The sequence below is a fragment of the Haemaphysalis longicornis genome, unplaced genomic scaffold (assembly GCF_048455015.1).
Source record: "Haemaphysalis longicornis isolate Haplotype H1 unplaced genomic scaffold, Haemaphysalis longicornis Haplotype H1 scaffold_2, whole genome shotgun sequence".
In the NCBI taxonomy this organism is placed as follows: Eukaryota; Metazoa; Arthropoda; class Arachnida; order Ixodida; family Ixodidae; genus Haemaphysalis; species Haemaphysalis longicornis.
In genome coordinates, this window is record NW_027526295.1 from 105,949,366 (window position 1) to 105,973,928 (window position 24,563).

Consider the following 24,563-nt stretch of genomic DNA (forward strand, 5'->3'; position numbering starts at 1 on the left):
CAAACCGAGATTGGCCTGGAATCGGTATAAAATGGAGGTGCTAAAACCGGTCGGGCGAAGAGAAGACAGAGACGAGGACGACGAGGATGATGATGATGACGACGATGACGATGCCCTCAATGTTTATGCCACGTACCCACAAGGGGGATTGGCCAGTGCTAAATCACTGATTGTGCTTCGATAGGACTTCAAAATACTAATTTATTTGTAGAAAAGGGAAGGACGTGAAATGAAAGTTCTCAAAGAATGAAACCCCACATGAGGCCGTCGTTCCAAACGCTGCTACTTCTTCCTCCTTTTATTTATCTTCCTCTTCCTCTTCTACACGCTCGACATACTCTACTTACAGCAGCTATGGCTGTGCGGAATGAGGAGCTCGAAATGCCAGTGTCAGAACTTGAGCAGTAGTCTCAGAAGAACAGCATCGAAGTGAAAGACATTCCATGCACTAAAGGGGAAAGTTGCCTTGCGATAATTCAAGACATCGGGAACAAAATCGAGCGCCCCATCAATGAGAGCGACTTTGGCATTGTTCACAGCGTACCCTTGTCCTCAGACGAAAAACACATAATCGCTCGATTTCGCTGACGTGCAAAAAAAAAAAAAACGCAGACATCGTTTCTAACGCCCGAGAGGCCAGAATTCAGACAAAGGACATCGTCTTACAGAGAAATGACACAACCCCCGTGTATGTTAACGAGAATCTCACCCTGGAAAACAAAAGGCGGTTCGCAAAAGCACTCTCGCTCGAAAGGAAAACAACTGGCAGTTCCTTTGGACTGACCACTGCATAATGAAAGCGCGGAAGACAACTGATACCAAGGTTTTCGGGATTCATAATGAAGCGAACCTTGCCTTCTTCACTAGCCAAAGCCAGCAAATTTCCATCCACCTGGTACTATGTCGTACATTAGCGGACTTGAACTACCATCAATCTCGATACAACGAATTTCAAGAGACCGCTAAAAATAGTTCGTTATTTTGAGTAATCGTTATAGTGAAAAAATAAAAAATGCGCGGTAAAAATTGTGAACGTAACAAAAGCATCCACGTACCTTCACTGGGAACACGTGCACAATCGCGTTAGCCTTAACGCGGGTCTGGATGCGCGTTTATTTGAAGAAATCGGTGATCTTTGCCTGGCGTGTGCCACTCAACTCCTGCAAGACGAACGATTCGAAGCTGTCCACATTCTTGTGCACTGCCTCGGTGGCATTGGTGCACCTTTTAAGAAAAGTGCGCATTTTTGCTACGCACTGCAAAACATCAGCGTTAGGAGCAAGTTGGGACCCTCCGTGCAGCTCAGTGATCTTTTGCCAGTCCTTCAAGATTGTTGCAACCACCATTGATGGTGCCATCCCCCACTCCTTCGAGATGTCAATTTGCTTCTTCCCAGCGTCCACTTGACGAATAATGTCCACTTTTTCTTGCAAAGAAAACTGCCTCCGTTTCTTTTTCGTCCTGCTTCCGGAGCTCATCGCGCACGTATAAATAAAAACAGCCGTATGACTAGCGTGCCGACGTAGCTGCGTAGCTGTACGACAGAACAAAGGCGGCGACAGAGGCTAGCATGGCGGCGAAACCCCTCAAGCGCAGGCGATGGCGATAGAGCTAACGCGCATTTAGTATGCTGATCATGATAGTTGTACATGCCCACCATTAGTCGTTGTTTACATTTTGTTGTATCCGCCGCCCACTGAGTCACCATACGTGGCAGAGAGATGCAGACGCCCCCTCGTACCCACGGAAAAAAAGCCAGTTGTGCCGCTAATGCAGCCGGTACCATTTCCTTCAGCACCGTGGGAGAAGATAGGCATCCGCATCGTTGGTCCTTTCGCAAGGGCTCCTCAGGACTGTCGTTTTGCCATTACTTTAGTAGACTACTTCAGCAAGTGACCACACCAAAATTCACAATAAAGAGCCTTTTCTCTCTCTCTCTCTATCTCTCTCTCAGCAAGTGGCAAGAAGTAGGGTTCACCTCTAACGTCACTTCAGCGGCGGCGATGTCCTTTTTGCAGAGTATATTTAGCCGTGAAGGCTATCCGAAGGAGATAGTGAGTGACCGTGGGCCACAATTTACATCCGTCGAGTTTGAAGAATTCTTGCGGAATAGAGGTATCCACCACACATTCTCTGCAGTCTATCATCCACAATCAAATGGACAAGTGGAACGGCTTAATCGTGTGTTAAAGGACTACGTTCAGGTGTGTCTTGAGGAACACCGCCCACTAAAGGAGGATGTCACAGAGTACCTTGGGATCTACCGCTGCGCCCCGCATGCAACTACGGGTCAGAAACCTGCTGTCCTCCTACACGGCCGTCACCCAAGGACCAGACTCGGTCTCACTGCAAGACCGACTGGAAGTTTTCCTGAGGTGGAAGGCGTGGAGCTTCAAGCCGTCAAGCAAAGGGTAAATCGGAAACAGCTTGCAATCCTGCGCCTTTAATGACAGGGCCGACGAGTTCATACGCGACCAACTCGTTGCAAAGACGAGCAGCCCCGTACTTCGGGAGCGGCTACTTTTGGAAGGCTCCTCATTGACGTTGGACAGGGCCCTCACAATTGCTCGAAGTATCGAAAAAGCTTCAAAATATTCCGAGGAGTTGTCATCTGCTAGGCCTGCAGGGTACGTGCAAAAAGCGGATAAGCGTTTGGCGCCAGGGCCAGCCGAACGTGCCTCGTCGAGACAAAACAGTAGGACTTGCTTTCGCTGTGGCTGTACGGAACACTTAGCCAATTCTAGTATTTGCAAAGAAAGGAACAAGACCTGCAACAATTATGGCAAGGTAGGCCATTTCGAGAGGGTCTGTCATAGCCAGAAACTTAGCAAGAAGTCCCTCGCTGTTTAAGAAGTCCAGCACCGCGATCCAACAGCTCTCAGCGTACTGCAACTTAACGGGGAACAGAGCACCGGAGTGCGCATACAAGTACAGGTTCAAGAAACTCCCGTCGATTTCCTCGTGGACACGGGTTCTGCAGTTTCAATTCTTGCTGCTGACACGTACAGTAAACTGGGGCCTCCACCACCACTGCAGCCAACATCTGCAACATTGCTCGATTTTTCACGCAGAAAAATCAACATTCAAGGATGCTTCGCCACTCCATGTCAGTGTCGGAACCGGCATGCTCAACTTCTTTTCTACGTGGTACCACAAGGCACAAATCTCTTGGGCATCGATGCCATCAACACCCTGCAACTACAGATAAATGGTACGTCGCTGAGCTGCTTCCACACTTGTAAAGCGGAAGGGCTCTCTCCTGATCTGCTATACCAGTTCTCTCACCTGTGTGACGGGAATTGGGGTCTTGCAAAGGGCTTCGTGCATAAAGTCAAGATACGCAAGGATGCTGCTATTGTAAGCGCTAATCTACGACGCTTGCCGTTTGCGGTGGAGGAACTGGATCGCCTAGAACAGGCAGATGGGATGGAGATGCAACACATACCAACACGAGTAATTTCGTACACTCGGAATTCATTATTTTGAAGTGTTGTTTCATATGGGAATGATAAAATTTGATACGTTATTCTGATATAATCGGCGTTCTGAAATTCGTAGTAGTGAAATATTTTTACATAGAAATTCATGGGGACTTGGTAGGCGATTTTCAAACTGTTCCTTAATCTGAAAAAATCGTTAATATAAGGTTCGCAATAACGGAATTTGACTGTATACACTTTTTGGGGAACGCCTCGGCGCCCCTCGCCGCAGGCTCTGTCCCCTCGCCCTCCTCGCTTGCCGGGCGGCCGCCGCCCGCGGGACTTGGGGATGTCGGCACCCGAGGGATGGCGCTAGTGGACGCAGGGCGGTGGGTGGTGATGCCGTGCGGAGACACGCGCGGGTGGCTAGGGCTCGGGACTCTGGAGGGTTCGGTGTGTGCGTGCTCTTGGACGGTGTACCGTGGATAGCCATGATGTGAGTAAAAGGTTCTTGTTCACAACCGCAATGGGCCTCATTCGTGGGCATGTCGTAGAGAACGTTTGTGTCCTGAATTTCCAACGAGGCGAAAGATCCTCCGAGCCGGAAGGTCCAATTGGTCGCGTGATCAGCGAGATGAAAGATCCACCGAGACGTTAGGTCCAATCGAGCCTGAATGCCAACCTAGACGAAAGATCCACCTAAACGGAAGGTCCAGCCGAGCCTGAATATCTACTGAGACGAAAGATCCACCGCGGTGAAAGGTCCAATCGAGCCTGAATGTCCATCGATATGAAAGAACCACCGAGACTAAAGGCCCAACAATAGGACAGACGTAGTCTGCTAATTCGAATAAAGCGGATAGCGATGGCTTTGGATCCGTTGTGTAAAATTTGTACCCCATCAAACGTAACTGACCGTTTGGACAGTTTTGTTCGTCTTTCGCATGCAGGACTCAGTTTTGCGTGTATGTAACCAGTTGCACGTGAGCGTATTGTTCGTGATGTTCAGGTCAGTTTCAGAAATACCGTTTGTCACTAAAGCAAACAATAAAGTTTCGTTTTCAGTACTGCAATCCGTCAGTGCATGATTCGTTAGGTTACTCACACAGTGTGGTCGCACCACGAAATACACGTGATGATTGGCGTTAGAAAATCACAACATTTGTGAGCGTATTGATTGAATGATTGATTGTGGAGTTTAATCCGCCGACGCTACACAGGAGATGAGGCGCGCCGTAGTGGAGGGCACCAGATTAATTTTGACCACCTGGGAATCTTTAACGTGCGCCGAAATCTCGCACGTACGGGCGTTTCTGCTTTGCGCCTCCATCTGAAAAGCGGGTGCCGCGGCCGATAATCGAACCCGCGACCTTGGGCTCAGTAGCACAAACGTGAGCGTATTGTCCCGCGCTGTTCTGGCCAATTTCAGCAATATCGTCTGTCAATAAAACAAACAATAAAGTTTCGTTTTTAGTACTGCAATTCTTCAGGGTCTAATCTGTCGGGTTCCTCACACACAGTGTGGTCGCATGACTAAATACTCGTGAAGATTGTCGTCAGAAAATCAATTTCGATAATTACTCGTATGCCAGGAAAACAGACTTCCTGCACTTTTCGTTTTATTTAAGATCAACGCATGATCTATCCTATTAAGATGACCGGTGCACTGCTAACACTTGATTCAAATTAAGTTTGACAGGAATAAACGTGCCGACGAAAGCAGCTCGAGAGATAGCGGAATACATAATTGAATCGGTGCCGCACCGGCAACCAGCCCTGCCACTCTTTTGCTCCGTTGCTTCAAATAGAGCTCTTCATCATTTTACAGTTGTAGTGTATTACATGGGCAGAAGACGAAAAGGGATCCAAGGGTGACAAACATGTTCAAATTGTTATAATTCAGCTTAAACGGGAAATTTCCGAGTAAAAAATTATGTGAGGCTTTGTGGATAGTCGTGGGAGCGGGAGGGGGCACTGCGGAGCCATTTATGACGCCTAATTGATTTGAACGTGCGCAACACATAGATGGTTTTGCTTACGCTACTTTATCGTTCTGCTGCCTTGTTTTTACTTGACGGAAAAAGCGACTGTGTTTGCCCCGAATCAAGCTGAAACTTAGTGTTCACAAGCGCAGTACCTTATTCACGCACCGAGCTGCCATTTTCTAGAGATAAAATGGTTTCAAATAAGAATGTTATATAAATGATTGGTTGATTATGGCGTTCAGCGCGCCGACGCTACACAGGCAATGAGGCGCGCTCTAGTAGAGGGCTCCGGATTAGTTTTGACCTCCGGGGAGCTTTAACATGCGCTGAAATCTCGAATAAACGGGCGTTTTCTCATTTCACCTCCATTTGAAGAGCGGCTGTCGCGGTCAGGAATCGAACCAACGTCCTTGGGTTCAGCTGGACAGCGCTTTAGGCCCGCAGCCACTGCGGCGGGTTATATAAATGCATTTCGTATATCAATCTTTGGAAAGGCAGCAATACCGTTACACTATTCTTAGCTCCCTGCCGAAGGGTTACACCAATCCGTGACTTAATTTTCGGACAATCATTGAACTGCTTGCTGAAATTTTAGCCCATGAAGAGTACCAGGAACATTGCAGACGCGAAGAAAAAAAGCGCATTAGAAGTTTAAGAATATTAAACAACCTAGTTAATGCGTTGCTATGTCGTAACCAACAGCTTTTTGAATTTGTTTAACTTTTGATTTTGTTTGTATTGCACAGATGAGCGAAAAAAAAACATTGTTTTCGACGTTTATGCAGTCGCTAACGCCATATTTAGGTTTCAAATCCCCAAAGAAGAAATACATACGCGGCGAAGTCTGCGACGGCCGCAACAACTGCAGCAGTGGCGAGAAATGACGCAAACTCATCTTTCGATGTAATGGACGACGACTAAAATTCTACAGTTCATGGGTACGCACCTGCGTTTGCGTAAAGGATGCTTTTCAGGAAATACTTTAGTGCGCTTCGCAACAAGTATGGGTCGGAATATGGCTATTGTAGTTTAGTTTCGGAGAATTTGAACAAGTTTCGGTTTCGGTTTTGCGGTGCGACAGGCCCGTGGCTTCCACCGATATCTGTGATCACGCATGAGCCATATTTCAGGAGTCACAATGACCACCTGCTCACATGATTTTGACTTCGGAGACGGGCTGGATAAGCCTTATGTCACCGTTTGTAGCGAGCAAGTATCGCTTCATGTAACTGATGCACGACGCTTCGCCGTAAGATACATATGCCTATGCGACGGGTACGCTTGTAGAAAATCCAAAGACAATAAAAACGAAGTAATGTACGTAATTTAAAAATAAATCCAACTGCTTTTGTACATCGTACACCGTAAAAACGTTTCACAGTGTGAAATAGCAGACCAGTCGACAGCATGACCACACATTCCCGTTCAATAATACTGCCCGAAGAAACGTAGTAGCTGCTGATCAGCAATTTGTGGGGGCTACGGTAAATCCCACTGTACAAACGTTATTCAAGCAATGCTCAGCTCATCAGCTCAAGGTACAGCAATTTTACACGTAAACAGCAACATCCGATATGACGGGGGTGGGCCTCGACATATATACTTGTTATAACTTATTTGTAAGCGTAGTTGTATGTTCCCATAGTTTAATATGATGAAGCTACTCGGTGGTTCCAAATCGAGCGGTATAGACCTGTTTTAAATGCGAATGCATTTCTTAGTTGAGCCATGTCAGGCGCCGTGCGGCGTCCACGTGCCCGCAGGTGTTATGTCTCCGCTCTCACCCCCTCTCCCACAGCAACAGCTGCGAGCGCGCGCGCTCCTCCTCTCCCCTAGCAACCGGAGCAGGTGGTGCAGGCGGATCAGCGGCGAGTGAGTGGAGAGGAGGAACGCGCTCGGGCGTGTGAGGGCGCTCGCATCGCCACAGCTCGCCGGAGCTCCCGCGTGTGTGGGAGAGTGTAGGCGAGGGTAGGAGCGGTGCTTCGGTGCTTCTCCTCTCGACGCTCGCCCCACTCTCCCACGCCCGCATGCTTCTCAAAGACCCTTTGACTGTGCACTTTACCGACCACAAGGCAGTGATCGTGGCCGTCAAGTACAACGACAACACAAACAGGTGTTAAATAAATGGTTACGCAGAAATCACCGTCTCCTCATTAATTATAAATTCCGCGCACTCTCGCGCAAAAGAAATGCATTCGCATTTCCTCACGATTCCCTTCGGGGAGGTGGGGTGAATTTTTTTTTTGTTGGCCGATTGGCCGACGCCGCGGGCGATACTACGGAATAAAGACATGTAGGTGAGGTGAGATGAGTACGTGCGGGAAAGACACCCCGCGGTTCACCATCTGCGATGAACAGCAGCACCGGAGTTCAGCCACTACGCCCATTTCGGCTCGGTCTTCCGTACTGCAGAAAACGATAATTCTTAGCTTGAAGTGGTGCAAGGAGGTTTATCCGACCCACTTTTGCAGCCAAAAACATGTGAATAGCGGGTCATGATGATTTCTGACGTACGACTAATGCGCGATCACAGAAAACGTCAGAAACCATGGACGTATTGCACGGCGGAACCGAAGCCGAAACTAGCTCGAACTCAAAAATACACCACAAAACCACATTCTCACGATTTCACTTGATGACAATACCACTAAAGTTTTTACTAAAGGAAAAAGAAGCATTGACAAAAATGCAATTCATCTTCCCGTAGGGGAACCCTGAGTAGTATGCGAAGCAGCCATGGGGTCGACTGAAGTTCCCATTAGTTTTCAGTTCGTCGTTTCCGTTGACGTTCAGCTTCGCGTGCCTTCGTTGTATCAGTAGCTTCTTGACGTAGTTTGAATGAGTGAAGGACATAAGGCGCGTTCGTAGCACATGCTCCCGTTTCGGTTTGTAGCGCAGTGGGAAGAGCACCACGTACCTCCCGTTGCGGCCAGAGAGTCGTGGGATCGAAACCAGGCGCCGCCTAACTATTTCTTTTTATAGTGGAATGCGCTGACGTCAGCCCCAACGCTGACGGGGCTGAAGAGACGCGCATGCGCAGTAGAGCGCGGACGGCGGACAACGACAACGAGGGAGGGAGGGACACAGCCCCGAGCATGAGATGCTTCGCATCTAAAACGAGCCTGTCGAGGAACCAGGGTGAGTAATGTTTTTTTTTACAGCGAAGCTGCTTACCAAATCGTAATTACTGTGTCCGCAGTTAAAAATACTAAGAAATTGCCGAGCGCGCGCATATGAGCGCGGGCCTCGCGGCGGCCGCCCGGCAGTTAAAAAAACAAAGAAAATGCCTAGCGCTCGTGTTTCCCGGGGAAACAAAAATTTTCCCGGGAAATTAAGTCTGCCTACGTGATTTCAAGGCAAAAATCGGGCGATACGTAACTTTTTTACTTCTACATCGTATGTCCTACCTTCTTCGTTTTTGTTTCTTCGTGTTTTGGGACGAATTACTTCGACCTGCTTGTTTACTTCTAGGCCATCTTTGCGGATATTTCATCAGTTTCATTTCTTTCTCTTATAGCGCAAGTTACTGATTAGCGTATCAAAGTTCCCAATTCCTGGTCAACCTACCAAGTGGGTATGTGCCACGAGGAATGAATTAGCGACGACGCCTGGAGTTCACCCCGGGACACGCTGATACAGCTCAGCGGCGAATGGGCTTCTACTGTGGATACCCGGTATTAAATCCTATGGGATCATAGCGAAGCTTTCATAGCGAAGCTTCGGTGCTTTCACTGGTGGCGTCTGTAACGCGAAATCGCCCTGCAAAAAATGGCCGCGTGTCCGCTCCTTTCGTTGCAAATGTCGACGAAAGACGATGTTCGATTGGCACCGCTGCCAAGTAAATGCCTCCCTTCTCTTTCCCGCTCACCTCTCATGATGTTCCTCTCCCGTCTCGTTCCTCCAAAGATAACACGCGAGACGTTTGCTCAAGTCAATGTAAATTTACCCTACTACAACATTTATAGACTCATACAAAAATAGTCTATGGGTGCCTGCACAAAAACGTGTGCGGTATCACCGCCTATGGATGTCTATGGCCGTCCATAAAATAAAAAATCAGGCTATAGTCACCTATTGAATTTAAGGTCCAGCAGGTCGTGTAGCTGCGAATCCCTCCTGGATGAACAGCAACTGGCCCGCTTGGAACGCCGACGTCGGCAAATATCAGTCGTTCAGCTTAAAGGAGCCATGAAGACAGAATACAATTTTGTTTTATTCGAAAGATTTCGCGTTTTATGGTGCCCCCAGCGCTTGTCCGGCGCCAAATGACGCCGTATTCAATGAGAAATTGCTCAATTTAAATGAAAATTTTGATTCTCCCGTCGAATCGTGGGTTTTTGTAATGTCAGCAATGACGTCAGAAGCGCGTGTGTTCAAGTGAACTACCACTGCGTCACTCGGGTTTGCGGCCTTGCTGTCCGTCAGCCCTCCCAGATGGCGCTGCTGTAGTCATCCACGAACCGTTGTCCGCCGTTGCTTTGTTTTTGAGCGTATTTGCACCTGGCTTGTTTTTGTTACTGTAAACAGTGATCGTCTCGTGAAACCTGGGGTATCCTCAACAAACATGGTCACGTACGACAACGTCACTTACGCCAATCGGCCAGTGTCCTGTAAAACAACTTCAAAGCGGCGGAGTGCTGTGCAGCTAAAACAAGTATAGTGCGCCCAGTACCAACATCAGTGCGCATCGGTACTTCTATGCTTACGTGTGTTTTTGTAACTTTCATTGTTTACCGCACCATTCTTACTGCTGTAAAATGAATATGCGTTACACTTAAGTGCAAATAGCTCGTTCGGAAAGCATTTAAGCCGTGCCTAATTTGCGTTTGCTTTTTCCGTCCTAAGCCAATCGCACAGCTAAGCTCATATGACATCATAGGTTCTGTTGCGGGAAATGAGCTAGTGGGTCGCATGGCCATTCCGTTTTTTCCTAGTTACGTAGCTTATTTGAGCGATGTGTGCGTTAACACTAATGTCAGAATGATTCTATCGAGGCAATCTTTCGAATGAACCGAACTTGTGTTTTGTCCTCATGGCTCCTTTAAAGGGCTTTCAGAGTGACATGTCCGCCAGTATCTTTCTAAGCACCCGCTCATGGCCAGTTGCCGGTTCATGCGTGCACTGGTTAGGAGAGGAGGATGGTAACGGGGGGGGGGGTCACGCGGAGATGCCACCGAAGAGAACTCCCACGGCCACTAACACTTCTTCCAGTATCTACCGCAGAAGAACTCGTGGTGGAAAAGAGATCCTCCGCCGCTCCACGTGTGCTTTACTTCCACAATGTGGAACTGACCTCCCCGGTGGGCTCGCTCCCTGGGAGGAGGTCTTGCTGCGGAGGCTTCTAGTTGGGGTGGCGTCATCTCCAGCAGTTAGTCACGCTTGGCCTGCCCGATATCACACCCCGTTGGCGGACACCTGCCGCCTCTGTGTGACCTCTGCGCCAGAAGGTGATGTTAAACGCCTGTTGTGGACTTGCTCAGGTCTCAGAAACTCCCAAATTCAGCACCTTAGAAGCACAGGGCTCCATCGTGGGAGACCCCCAGATCTAAGATTTGGATATGAGGACCCCAGTACCGGTCTTTTCTTGGATTTTTGCGTCAAAGTGGTGTAACGTTGTACCTTTAAAATTTCTCTTTGTGCCGTAGGGAAATATCTCGAAATTAAAAAAAGCTCCATGCCCTTACTGTTGACATGTGCGTTGTGTTGGCGTGAAGTTCTCTCAGCTGTAGAGTTGACCGGCCGAGTACCCAAGACAAAGATCTCCGTCCGCCCCCTCTAGTCACGTATCGAGAGATTACCACGCACTATCGGCTACAGAGACAAAAGTACTCCCCACCACACAAAGTACTACCCAAGGACCCCGATTGAATATTTCGCGCCCTGCAAAATAATACTTACCCCCACCCGAGCAGAAACCACTACATAGCCCCCACCCTGTATTCCCGTTTGTTCCACTTCGTTGGGGAATCCGGGACACTTTTTGAATGGTCGGCGGTTGTGCACAAAACCCACTTGACCCGCCCAATCCCTTCCACACTTATGAGCTTTGGGAGAGCGCCTTGGCCAGCTCTTCACTTGACGTCCAACGCAAGTTGGTGGAGGGGCAGAAGATGCGGCCCGTGCCAATAGACTCCTGGAATGAGGTGGCCACCCTGAAGACTCTTTACTAGAAAACTATAAATATGTTCAGTCTCTCAACGTGGCAGTCAAACAGCCCAATGCGATTGGGCTGGTGTCATCTGTGGTAGAGTGGATTGTGCTGGCGTGTTACACAAACGATGCGATGCCTACTACCCGGGAGGGAAGGAGACAGCTCGGCATTTGTCTGCTAGGATAAATCTCGGGTATGTTCCAAATTTTATTCGCTAGCTAGGGCACGCTAGTGGGTGGGAAAACATCAACACATCAACCGATGCATTTCTGGTATACAGACGTCTCTGTGCACGTGTGTATCCTGCCATGCTTGATACCCTCCCTTTTTTCTGGCTTGAAACAGCAAAGCCGATTGCATGCAGCTTTGGCTAGGTGGTGACATTCCTTATTAACCACGTCACGCGTGCACTGCGGCGACGGACGGAATGTTCGCCGCTCGTTCTACTCTGCTAGACAAAGCGACTCATTGCAGTGAGATTTAGGTATCTTAGTTTTAAAGATGAGTCTTGCTTGGACTATCTGAATACAAAAATATTGGTCTGTTTGCCTGTATGTGTGTCAACAATTCACAGCCTGGCCAAAAACATTTGAAAAAAAAACAATGCTTGAAAGGATATTGTATGTATCGGAAAACTCGTTTCAAACAAACCCACTCATAATTTGATAACAGCGCTAGGACAGGAGACAGAGAAGGAGACACGAGACTGGGCGCTGGCTAACAACACGTGTCTCGTGTCGCCTTCTCTGTGTCCTGTCCTAGCGCTGTTATCAAACTAAGTATGTACCAACAAGCCCGTATTAACACAGGTTTTCAAACCCACACATGTTGAAGTACTTCGTGCAAGTGAACTGAAGTGAAAGAGACTTTAATGATCACCGGCAACAGGCGCAATGTCTCCACTACGCCCGAACGTAGCCACTCGTCGATCCTGGTGGCATTCTACTAAGCAACACTTTCGCTACTCACTGCAGGGGTGGACACCCTTGTCCCCGAAGGGAGGGCGTCGGCCCGTAGCTTTCTCTCCGGTGCCGCCGTTCGAGAGCCGTTAGGACCTGCTGGACGGCTGCGAGTTGAATGTCCTTGTCGTAACTGCATATGGCGTCTTGTAACCACGGCGGAAGGTCGGTCCTAGTTGAAGCTTCGACTGGTCGCACTTCACAATCCCATAATAAATGGGCGGCTGTTGCCCTGGAGTTATTGCACAAGACACACTTGTCGTCCGTGTAGAGTTCTGGATGGATATGTTTCATAATGTCCGGGGTCATTAATGAATTTGTCTGTAGCTGTCTGAACGTAGACGCTTGTTCTCTAGTCAACTCGGGGTGAGGCGGTGCCAGCACCCTCCTGTTACTCCTGTAAAACTTAGTGATACCCTGAAAGGTATCGTAGCTATCCTTTGTCTCCGTCCACCACTCTACAGACGAATCCATTACAGCCGCGCGGCCTGCTAATTCTCGCGCCACTGAATTTGCCGTCTCGTTGTGGTTGGCAGCCGATTCTGACACATCGTTCCCTGCGTGAGCGGGGAACAACTTGACTGCTACCTTACGTCCGTCGATGTTCGCCGATTCGAGCAACCGCACTTCTCCACAGCACATCCGGCCTTTAGAGAAGTTACGCACTGCACTTTCGGAGTCACTTAGCACGGTCGTTGTTTCTGGGTCCGCGATGGCCAGGGCGATGGCCAACTCTTCTGCACACTGCGCTTCTCGTGTAACGATGCTCGCAGCGTTCACCGTGTCTCCCGTCCTTGAATCGATCACTACTGCTGCAAAGCATCGGCGGTCGCTGTACTCTGCAGCGTCTACGAATCTGGTGCCGGGAACGCTCAGGTGCTGCTCTAACATGACCTTTGCCCTGGCCATTCTTCTATCCTTGTTGTGAGTCGGGTCCATGTTCTTGGGTAGAGGATAGACTCTGGTAGCATTCCGGATGACAGCCGGGATGTCTCGTTCTTCTTTCTTGCCGGGGCTACGAGTGGTGGACGCCGTTTCCATTCCGAGTCGGGCAAGGATGGATCTTCCCGTCTTCGATCCTTTGGGCCGCTCGATCTGGGCTACTTGCTGGGCTTCCATGATTTCCTCCAAAGTGTTATGGATTCCGAGCTCGAGGAGCTTTTCGGTGTTTGCGATGTCAAGAACACCGATGGCTGCCTTGTATGACTTTCTTATGGCAGCGTTCAGTCGGTTACGCTCTTGAAGTAGCCAGTTGTGGAAGGCCGCGGCGTAAGCAACGTGACTTATTGCAAATGATTGGATCAACCTGAGTAGGCTGTCCTCTCTCATGCCGGATTTCTGTTTGCCACTCGTTTGATGAGCTGCGTGGCAGCCGTGACCTTGCCAACCAGGCGGGTAACCGCGTCGTTGTTTCTGCGATTCCTTTCAATCAGGAAGCCCAGCACTCTGAGTTTAGCCACCTCCGGGATCGTTTGCCCGTTGCTGGTGCGTAATTTGATAGTGCTCTCTTGCCGGAGTCTTGACATTGGCGGGATGATTAGTAGCTCCAATTTGCTCGGGGAGCAAACCAGACCCGTGCCTTGTAGCTGTTCTTCTATGGCGTCCACCGCTAGCTGCAGGGAGGATTCAATGTGGCCATCGCATCCACCCGGCACCCATAGCGTCATGTCGTCCGCATAAATGGTGTGGCGGACCTCGGGTATTGATTCCAGTCGTCTTGCCACTCCAATCATGACTAGATTGAAGAGCAGTGGTGATATCACCGACCCTTGAGGGATACCCACACTTCCTAGTTTCCGTTCATCCATGGTAAGGTCTCCTGCTTGAATATGTGCTGTGGGCCCCGAGAGGAAGTCCCGCACGTAGTTGTACGTACGCTCCCCCATCCGCAGGGCGCTGATCTGGAAAAGGATGTCAGAGTGTTTCACCTTTTCAAAGGCGCTCTGTAAGTCCAATCCCACTATCGCTTGGTTGTCTCTTGTTCTGTTGTCAATGGCTTCCGACTTGATCTGTAATATGGCATCCTGTGTGCTTAGTTTGCTTCGAAACCCGATCATCGAATGGGTAAAGGTCGTTCTCTTCCAAGTATGCTTGCCACGAATCATGAAGACCTGCTCAAGCACCTTCCCTACGCACGATGTCAAGGAAATTGGTCGTAGGTTCTCGATACCTGGGGGCTTGCCTGGTTTGGGTATCAGTATCGTCTTTGCTGTTCCAACTCTTGGGTAGTTTGCCCTCCTTCCAGCACCTGTTGAACAGGGCCGTGAGGCTAGCTAACGTCGGTTGGTTGAGGTGTTTGAGCACCTTATTTGTCACCCACTCCGGTCCTGCTGCCGAACGGCAATTCAGTTCCTGGACGGCTGCACGAACCTCCCAGAGTTCGATGTCTCTATCCAACTCGTCGTTGGCGGGACCCTGGTAGTCGGGATGTATTTCCTCTGGGATGGCCGGTAGGTACTTGTCACCAATCTGCTTGAACGCCTCCTCCTGACCAAGCTCTCTGATTTACTTGTTCAAGACCCTGCTAAGGTTGTCGCGCTGGTGGGATTTAGTTTTGGTCTCGTCCAATAGGTGGCGTAGTAACGACCACGTCTTCCCTATGTGAAGTTGACCATCCGCCGCACTACATACCTCCGCCCACTGTTGGCGGCAGAGTGCGGTGCAGTGTTTCTGGATGGCCCGGTTGAGATCGGCGACATTTTGCCTTAGCTTCCTGTTGTGTCGTTGTTGCTTCCACATCTTGCGTATGGATTGCTTCGCCTCCAACATGTGTGCCAAGCGGCTGTCGATCTTCTCTGTTTCGGGTTCGGTCTCTATCTCCTTGGTAGCTGATTTGGCGCTATCCATGATCTTGGTCGTTCAAGTCTCAATATCCTGAATGTCCTCTTCATCCACCGGTAACAGAGTGCGGTACAGATTCCAATCCGTTAGCTTGTGGATGCGTGTCTTGACTGGCTTTTCGTTCACGGGGACCCGTATTTAGAGAATGTAATGGTCGCTTCCCAGGTTGAGACCCGTGTTGGTCCACGTCGGGAGCTTGCTGTTGCTGTTTACCCTGACGAACGTAAAATCTGGTGTAGTATCTCGATCTTTTTTGGAGCCGGTACGTGTTGGGTGTGCGGAATCCGTGATCAGGGGGAGGTTTTCTTCCTCGGTGGCTTCCAGGAGATCTCTACCCTTGATCATATTCGCATCGTATCCCCATTTCTTGTGATGAGCGTTAAAATCTCCGCATACTACGAGGTTAGCACTGAGACCTGCCGTCTTGCTGATCTTACGCATGAGCGTCTTGAAACGGTGTAGGTAGCTTGGTCTACTGTAGATGTTTGCGATGTAAATGCTCTGTTTCCTTTTCTTGCCTACTACTACTTCCGTGATGATGTGCTCAGCCATCGACTTCTTTTCTTTAGACCTTCCCTCTCTTCGTGGCATATCCCCTTTCTGATTAAGCTGCAAAATCCTCTACCCGTGCCGTTGGGTGCTCGGCTGGGAAGGCAGGCGTGTGCCTTGTAACCCGGTAATCGCACATTTTCACTGACTGTTTCCTGCATTACAATAACGTCTGGCTTTCTGGCTGCCTTCGTGGTAAGGACGTAGGAAACCTCAGGCATATTTGAGCAAACATAATCACGTAAACAAGATGACCAGAGTCTAGTACTTGTTGAATTGGTTCTGATGACGGCAAATAAAAAAACGATGCGTTGAAAATAGTGTCACAGCGGTGCGACAAAAACATTCATTAAAAGAAATACTTGTTTGAGCTACTCCAAGCAAAAAATAGTTGCGGAGACATCTACGCTTGCTTCGTAAGATGTAAGGCGCGATAGCGGTACTTTGACTTCCACGGAGTTTTTTCGTACGCAGTTGCTGCGTTTCCGATCACGAGCACTAAACGCCATCGAAGAAAGAAAGATTAGCAAAGAGGGTTTTTAATCGCTGTGCTCCACGAAAGACAAAGGCTCTCTGCACATCTGTGGATTAAAACGTGAGCGGGAAAGGTTGCCGGTGCGAGGTTTTGGTCGGTTTGAGCGAGGGGTCGTTAGTGTCAGTGTTTCAAAATATTCTGTAATTGCTAGACCGGGCTGAACAATTTTTCTTTTTTCGGAGAGAGAGAGAGAGAGAGAGAGAGAGAGAGAGAGAGAGAGACGTTTGTCCAGAAAGAAATAGCTCTGGTTTAGGAAAACTTGGTAAAGAGATGACAGGGTGGTAGAGGGAGGAACCTGAAGACTAGGGCAACAGATTCACCAACTTCTTCCCTTGCCCTCTCAAATGGCAGGCGGTCAAAGATGCCTCCCATGTCTCGGAGTGGAGTACGTTATGTTGGAGTTGTTCTCCCCTGGCCATACCCGTGGATATGGCTAGGATTCGTGCAAGAGAGTGTATGTTTCCCCCCTTTTTGCAGGGTTTAAAGGTAATGTATGATGTTTCTACCGAACACCTTAACAAACATACATTTGCAGATACTTGTGTTGGTTTTTCATTCACAGAGTTTTGGATTCTTCGGTATCGCCACTTTATTATAGCGAGGGGGGGAGGTCTTGTTCCTACGCATAGGATGGGGATTCGTTCTTAACATTGTTCGAGGAGGACAGTGTGGTAGTCGCGGTCACCAGGTGCATGATATGCAAGTTTGTGTGCCTCTTGGTCAGTACGTAGTTCTCTTCCAGATCATTGTGTCAAGGGGTACAGGTGGGGTTGTTAACTGTTTGCATTGTGGATGAGAATATCTTAGCGAAGCGCTTAGTCATTCTGCCTACAGGAAACAGTAAAATGTCCTTCGAGATTCTATATGATGTTACTTCCGCTATCCGGAATGCCTAGAGGATGGTTCCAACTTCCACTTCTTTCTTCCTGTATTTTGAACGGGCATGCAGTCACAAAGATTCCCAGAGTAGTCAAGAACGACAATTGCAGCCCCGTGCTTTCGTACCTCCCTGAGTCGGTGTATACTGTGGCCTCATGATTTGGGAACGTTTCTTGAATGAACTTGTTCCTGCCATATCGCCTCTTCCTGTGTACGACTGGATCCATAGTTTTGGTACAGGAGAGTTTTAACGCGTAGTCGCTGGATCGGTGTCAGGTCTATCATGGCGTGCAGTAGTTTCTTTCTAAACGGGGAGGCGCGGACCCCTGTCTTATATACCATGCCCACCCCCTCGGATTGTTTTTCTATCCACTCTCTTGGCGCTCCGAGAGTGGTTTCTCCGATTTCTCTAAATGCGTTAGGAAGACAAGTTGAGGTCATATTCAGAGTAATTATCCCTAACATCCTATTTAGGACGACTGCAGGGTGAGGTCCTATCCAATTGACCTTCATCCACTCCTGTCATGCGCTTCCCGAGTTCATTTTTTGCCCGGATATTGGTATTTTTTGCCCCCACATCGAATAAATGCATCCCCTTCTTCGAGACCCGTCTAGCAATGCCCATTCTGTTTTTCGGGTGGTCCAGCCGTTATTTTGTCTTACGGTCAAAATTGCGAGGTTGTGGAGTGCCTCATATCCTCTCCTGATGGTAGTGTTTCTATAACTTTCTTTGGTATCGGTAAACTTGTGGTACCGTAGGCTCTGCAATATTGGACTCATGATAAGTGGCTGCACGAGTCATGTCGTTTCTTCTCTTTTTCTTGCTTTTCTTATGGTTGGGCGTTTTGTTTGTAGGCTAAAGATTGGTGAAGGATTGGTTAATTGGTTAGGTTTTTTAGGCACCAAGGTGAGTATTATTACGTTACTGTTCTGTTGGAGGACATCCGTACTTACTCTTAGGCTGGTTTTTAACTCGACCGCGTGGCGCCATTTGTCGTTTGCAACATCGAGCTTGTAGCGGAGACAGAGCCGTTGGAATATTTCCAAGTACTTTGAAAACCTACGTGATTAGAATCTATATAGTGGGCTTTATTTATTTTTACTTACAATATATGCGTCCCTCGATTTCTGAGAGACTAGCGGTAATCCTTTTCCCCGTGATTTAGTTAGGGTACCCAATGTTGGTGCCGGCAAAAGTTCCGATGGAAAACACGCCGCGGTGGCTCAGTGGGTAAGGCGCTGCGCTGCAGAGCCCAAGGACGCGGGTTCGATTCCCGGCCGCGGCGCCTGTTTTCACAGAAGCACCATTGTATCGAGACTTCAGCGCATGTAGCGTTGAGTTGCCTCTTGCACCTCCATTACCACGGTTGGCCATTTGAAGCAATTAAATAAAGGCTGAAAATGTGAAAATGTCTGGTTTTGAAAGTGATTCACCTCTAAATTTCAAGGATTTCCAGGTTTATCGCACAAATGGGCCTGCGCTTCTTAGACCTCATAACAAGTTATGTGATCTTAACTCATAGAAATATTTTTTAGTTTTAACGTAGCTCTGCTTATGAGGGATATGTCAATAGTGATTGGTGATCTCTTATTTTCCAGGGGACACGTGTAAGGCGTTTGGCATGCTGAGGGACCTGTGCAGGCGTCCCCACGTCCATTTTGAATAAGGAAAAGCTCCCGTGGACAGGTAAATTGCAAGTGAAAAAATTACGCCCACCTCCCCTCGCGGGAACCCTGGTGTGATGCGACGCTGAGGAGGGTTCCTGCGCAAGCGGAGAGCAACCGTCGACCGAAAGGCCGCCGGAGAGCGGCACACCGGTTATATGCGCAGCGCGCCCGAAAGAGAGGAGACCGCGGAGAGAGAGAGTACTGCACATGCGCAGCACCGCGTGCAGCGCCACCCACCGGCGGAGTGAGAGCGCGCTGGGCCGCACACCCGCAGATGTTGATAGAGAGTGTTCGCTCTCACCTGGGCACGCACCGGCGCCAGTTCGTCTGCCGTGGCTATGACGCAACACAATCCAACACAAACCACTTCAATCCAATCCAATCCAAATCCAATCCAAGCCAAGCCAAGCCAGGCCAAGCCAATCGAATCCAATCCAATGCCCCTCGCGAGAGTCTTCGCTATCGGAGAGGAGAGGGGGTGAGCGGAGGAGAGTGCGGACGACGACGACGACGACGGACGCACGCAGGAAGGACAGGGCCGTCTACAAGAGATGCTCTCTGCGTCGCATCTAAAAACTGTTGACTAAATTGAGCATGTCAATAAACTGTTCGATCAGTAGCTATTGATTAAGATTTGTTTTATTGCTGAGAATGGTAAACTGTACTCTTTAGTTATATCCAGTAGTGCAATGCAGTAGAGTTCTATATGGTGAAATATGCATCAGGCGCACTTTTCAAGTAAGACTATGCATTGAGAAGCCTTTGGAGATGCGATGGCAGTTGCATATGCACAAGATGACTTGTGCATATGGAGCTGTGCATGGCTATTGCATGAAGGCCACGCGTTTTGAGGGCAGGGGTGTTTATCATGTTTTAGGCCTATGGTTAGTTGAAACAGCCGAGAAGCTAGGTAGGGCAAAAAGCATACTACACAGTTAAGCCTAGGTTAGCTGGGCAGGGGACGACGAAATAAACGTAAGAACAAAAAAAAATATCCCAAAAGAACTGCCTCTGGTGAGCTGATATTTTGTTTCGTCACCATTCGGGCAGAAAAAAAGCGAAAGCTGGGCACATTGTGCTCTAAAGAAATTGGAACCCGCATGGGGGGTGTGGCATCAAGGCAAAAAACGTCAACGTTTTGCGCCCTTGCAAAGTGAATAATCTCTATTTGCTTGTCCCCGCTTCGGAAGCCCTGGGCATTCAAAGAATCCCAAGTGCAGACTGAACTCGCCACAACCATCAAACCACCACGCCGGAACGCACGCCGATCAACGAACGCCCGCGCAGGTCCCCTGCCGTGGTTTGAACCGTGGCGACACCGACCGGAGCGGGCGGAAACTATAATGGCAAACTGTTCGCATGGCGACGCAGTGAAACATCCCCCTCGCGAGGGGCACGATCAAATGCAGAGCATTTCCGGGGGCGCACAACGTTAAGTAGTTTGCGTTACGTTAATGTTGTTGCACTTGTGGCAACTGTTGACGAGAGAGCGCTCGTCAGCAGTAATTTGAATGAGTCAAGGATATAAGGCGCGTTCGTAGCCTCCCATTCTGTGTCGGCTTCGTGGCGCAGTGGGTAGAGCACCACGTACGTTGCGTTCCGCCCGCAGGGTCGAGGGATCGAAACCAGGCGCCGGATAGTATTTTTTTATATAGTGTAGGGGGAGGGGTGCGGACAACGAAGGTGCGGACTACGACGGACGTCAACGCGGGTGACATCGTGAGTTACTGAAATGCTCTGCATTTAAAATTGTGGTGGGATAAGCTTTTAAGAAGTCTCAAGATGACCCTAAGTGCAGCTATAGGGGACATACGAAACAAAAGAAATGTTTTAGGCAGCTGTGGCATACTGTATAAACAGCACCGCAGGAGAAATCATGAGGGCGTCTTTTCAAAACCATACAGGTGACTAAAAGCAACTAAAGAAGCCAAGGAGTACCCGTATGTGGGGTTATGGCATGCTGGTTAAAGGTGGTGATATATGCCATAGAGCAGTCTAAAGCAGACTGTAAAAGCAGCTATAGGGGACACAAAATGAAAAGAAATGCTTTTGACAGGTACAGCGTGCTGTCTAAAGCAGAGTTCCTCGATGTAGGAGTTGCGAAACTCCCCATAGGCCCCATGCATCAAAAAGTGGCCCTACGATTGATCCACTGTTTTGGATCTTCCCGTACAGTGGCGCCATCTGTTAGTGACAAAATAAACTATACAACGTCGTCCGCTAAACGACCTGGACGAAAAATGGTATTTGGGTGCTTACGTAAATTTGTAGCGCCGAAGAAGCCCAACGTGCTCAGCCTCGCAGGAGTTTCAAACGCATTTAAACCGAGAGTAGTAAAAAAATGCGGCCGTGTCGTCAGCGAGATGTGTTATCGCCTGTGCATTGTCGTCTGCTGCGCGTTATCTGCGGTATTTCGGCAGCAAAGACAGAGTTAAAAATTCGCTTCCGCGGCTTTACGCAAAGTTTGAAAGGATTAGTTAGAGCCGCTTGATCCGCTACTGGATTATTTGTAGCATAGATTGTAAGAGCGCCAACTGCAAATTTAGTACTTCAGGTTGGACCTGTGTTGTGCCGGAGTTCAGGTCGGACCTGTGCTGTGCCAATCGGTCGAGGCAGTAACCCAGACGCAGAAACAATCGCAAGAAAAAACCGCAGTTAAGGAAGCAATAAATAACTTAGTAAAGTACAAAAATAAAGAATTATGCTTGTTTAACACAACTTTAACGTTGAATTGTCAGTTTAAATATTTAGTTTGTTTTTTTAGATAGTGCGAGTGGAGGCTGCGGTGGCGCCACCGTAAGCACGATCCAAATCAAGCGGGGGGTGTGAAGGTGCGCGCCGGTTTTTTGAAGCGGAGTTTCGCAACTACCTGCATCGAAGAGCTCTGGTCTAAAAAGCATCGTAAGAGTGGTCTCGAAGGTGTCTTTACAAAACCGCAGAAAACACTGTAGACAGCTAAAGAACTTGAAACATATACGTGGAGCTATATCATTTAGGCTGAAGGTAGCGATAGGATAAGCCATAGAGAAGAAGTCATCAGTAGTCTACAGGCATCTTTAGAAAATGCTATGGTTGGCTATATAGCTTCGCCGCAAAAGAAAATTGGGGCATAAGTGATAGAGATGCCAACACATTGGGGTATAGCATTTAGGCTCAATAGGATAAGCCATAGAGACGCCAGTAGTAGTCTACAAGCATCTTTAAAAATTGTTAAGTTTGGCTATAGCTTCGTAGCTAAAGAAAATTGTGGCACAAGTGATAGTGATGCCCATACGTGGGGCTATAGCATTTAGGCTAAAGGTGTTGATAGGATAAGGAGTCAGCACTAGTCTACAGGCCTCTTTAGAAAATGTCATGGATCGCTATAGCTTCCTGGTTAAAGAAAATTGTGGTATAGGCGATGGAGATGTCAATAGAAAGCCATAGAAAAACATTTAGACATGTAAAGCAACCATATGTAGAGTCTTTTTGGAGGGGCTGTAGCAGGTAATACAGAAGGCTATATAACAAACTTTAGAAGGCTATACAACATACCATAAATGTCTTTAGCAAACCATAGAACAATCTATAGAATTGTCTGGGTTACTGTTCAATTTCGATAAGAAAAGCTAAAGACAGCCGTAGAAACGGCTGAAGATAATCCGGCCAAATAGCTAAAGCCAACCGTAAAAAGGATTTTCTGTAGGCAAGGGTAGAATATTTTTGTATGAGGAGCCCCATTGCCCTAGTCCACGAGAGTTCCTATCTGAACGTAGAACCTGTCCAGTGGAACCTTTGTGTCTGTTTCCGTTTGATTTCTTAATTAAATGCCGCAAGGAGCTACAGTAGCGCGGGCAACAGTAGGCGACGGTTTTCTCCAGTTATAGTATTTCATTTGCTACCGCAAAAACCAAGCATCCATATTTTTTAACTAAAGGAACACTGCAAATATCACTTATAAGTATTCGTTTTCTGCCTCGCATTTGCGTAATGTCTTCTTCTTGTTCAATATCATTGACAACTATGAACATTGACACCGGACTAAGGCGTGCAGATTTGCCTGGGGGTATATAAGACTATTCGCAGCATTTGTTTCGCTTTGGCCGGACGGCTGGGTCGAGTCACAGGTAGACAGACAGACAGACAGACCAAAATTTCTGAGTTTAAGTAGCCCAAGAAAGGCAATCGACTGTTACAGCCAATGGTCGTGGGTGAAGTGAATGAAAAAATAAACTCTTCCCGTGGTAGAAATGGAACGTGGGTCCCTCGCTTATACGATTGTTCCATTTGGACATGGTCGAAGCGGTTTGGAAAACTATCCGACAACTAAAGAATCGGAAAGCTTCTCCTTCAACCCTCGTCGTCGCTAGATGAAGGAACGCATGATTTTTGTTTAGTCTTTACATCGATAGGCATTTTCTAAGCCGTGAAACGAGTTTTCGCACACTGGGGTACTTAAGCCTTTCGCCTTAAAAAAATACGCAGTTCAGATGGAAGCCAATATATTTATTCCACTCATACAGCCTGGAATGAAATAATGGCAAATGTACGCCATGACTACGGTGGCCAATGATAAATATGTTGCATATTTCAAGATTCTACGTGGTATTGTTCATAAGGAATAGTTATTAACTACCGCAGAACGGTAGTTCCTAATAGTTTATATAAAAGTAGTTAATAATATTAACATAGACTGAATAATCGAGGTCAACTAGGACTGTGAGTGGTCTCGTGTTGGGCAATGCCTTCCCGGGCCACGGGATCTGGCGTTCGGCCATAAACTTCCTCAGCACCTCGGTTCTAGCCGCCACCTGCTCAGGTTTCCTTTCCCTGCACAGAGCGAGCATTTCCAGGACCTTCTTCCAGATTTCCAGGAGCTCTTCACCTTTACGTAGCATCGACTCAAAGTCCCCAGTCCAGGCGGTGACAACGTCCTCCAGCGAAGACCGTGAACCGCGCCAGTATGCGGCCGTCACCCGCCAGGTGGAACACACTAAAGCGCTGCAGGCTTCACACGGGTCGATGCTCCAGTTGGGGGCACTGGTGATTAGTTTCTTGTGGTAACGGCAGTCGTTGCTTTCGCAGTATATGTCGTGATCGTCGCCGAATTCGAGCCACAACACGATCGCAAGCTTGATGGCGGCCACGCCCGCGAACAGTCCCACCATTACCACCGACTTGACGATCACCGACCATTGCCTCATCGGCGTCATGTAATAGGGCGTTATGACCTGCGAGACAAAGCCGGCGAGGAAAGCAATGCGTGACTAAGAACTTCCAAAGCCGATTGAAAAGAAAACGTGAGCCCCGTGTCTTTTATGGAACACGCGTTTGGCTAAGACCGCAAACTGCCTATTTGTTTACCTTTGGGTTCGAAAGGCGTTACAGGAGGCAATGGGTAAAATCAAAACAGTAAATAATTGCACATTGCGGATATTTCTAGTGATGTAGTGCAAGTGATGACCTTCTCGAAATGGTCCTCGAAACAGCCCATCAAACAGGTAAAACGGTATGCGGGGAGCGCCAAAACTGACGGTGACGTCCACTGTCAGCAGTTCTTGCTGTCTACAACTGTTTTATGGGGAATTGGCCAGCATA